Consider the following 1,525-nt stretch of genomic DNA (forward strand, 5'->3'; position numbering starts at 1 on the left):
GAAAATTTCATGTCATTAGCACCTCTAGTAATATATTTACTGAGAAAAATGGTGACGTGTTCAATACTTATTTTACCCGCTGTATATATACAGTATAAGCTGAAGCAGATGGAGTAGTGCATCCTAACTTTTTTCACATTAAAATTTTATATGAAAATGTAACCACTGTGGCCTTTAGAAAAACATTTTTTGAGGGTCTCACCTCCCAATAAATGTAATTTTGTGAAGTCTAGCCACTCATTGTTACTCCGTACTTTTAATACTTAAGTACATTTAATGTCAGAAATTTACTTTTGATACTTAATTACAAAATATATTAGATACTTTAAGACTTTTACTCAAGTGATATTCTTAGAGGAGAACTTTTACCAAAGCAATTCTATGGTAAGTTACTAGTACTTTTACTCAAGTATCACTTTGAGGTACTTTATACAACACTGGTAATGTCTTTCTTCCGTCAGCAGTTAGAAACAACCACGGGTGCATACTTGAAGGTTAAGTCAGGAAAACATCCTTTACATCATCTGTACCTGCCTTGTTGTTTTAGTTGTGTAGAAACAAAGTGTACTGTACTGAAGTGGGAGGGGCTAGTGGTTAAGAGTTCCTCCACAACACTGAGGAGGTTAGTGTCATCAGGTAAAGGATGGGTTTATTGGTCACAGTCAAGGTAAAGGAAAGAGAGAAATGTGTGAGGAGTGATTTTCACTCTGGAGAAGGAAATAAAGCCTGAGATGGTCGACAGTTTGCTGACTTGTACCTGGATTTGTTTGGATAATTAAAAAAACTCAGATTCAAGAACAGTTTGTTTCAAGAGGAACCCTGTGATAATGATAAATACGTGCACTGTGTTCAAACTAAATCAGGGCTAACAAGGAGGTGAGGGACAACTGAACATAATGAGACAGAGAACAGGTGTGAGTGGGCGGGGCTAGCGTTAGGAGAACTGAAGTGACTGTCACATCAGAAATGAGTACAAATATTTTACTCACAATACACTTAAAAATAAATGACTTTTGTTTGATTTTATCAAATATGTCAAATTGAACGGCCGAAGGAGTGTTTGGTGTTAAAGTCCAGCAGGTAAACCAGTTTATCAAACAGCTGCTGGAATCACGTCCTTCTCTCTGCTGTCGCTCTGATAAAAATACAGTTTTAAACTCAGAGGAACAAACTGTTTTTAATGCAGATGAACGGCTCTAACGTTCTGTCAACACATATCTGTGTGTAAACAGCTAACAAACCCAATCCCATCAGAGCCGCCGCACAACTGTGATAATGACGTCTGGTAATTAATTAAACTAAACACAATTAATCAAAACAAGCACATTAAACTGCAACAATCCACTGAGAAGATTGATGGCGTTAATTAGCACATTAATATTAATGAAAAAAAAAGAAGGGAATTTAATAACTTCATGCAGAATTAATGCAGAAGGAGCATGGAAATGAATTTGAATCGTGTGTGAAGGATGGGTTAGGTGTGTGTGTGTGTGTGTGTGTCCAATTGTCTGAGCTCGACTGTTAC

The sequence above is a fragment of the Austrofundulus limnaeus genome, unplaced genomic scaffold (genome assembly GCF_001266775.1).
Source record: "Austrofundulus limnaeus strain Quisiro unplaced genomic scaffold, Austrofundulus_limnaeus-1.0 Scaffold658, whole genome shotgun sequence".
Lineage (NCBI taxonomy): Eukaryota > Metazoa > Chordata > Actinopteri > Cyprinodontiformes > Rivulidae > Austrofundulus > Austrofundulus limnaeus.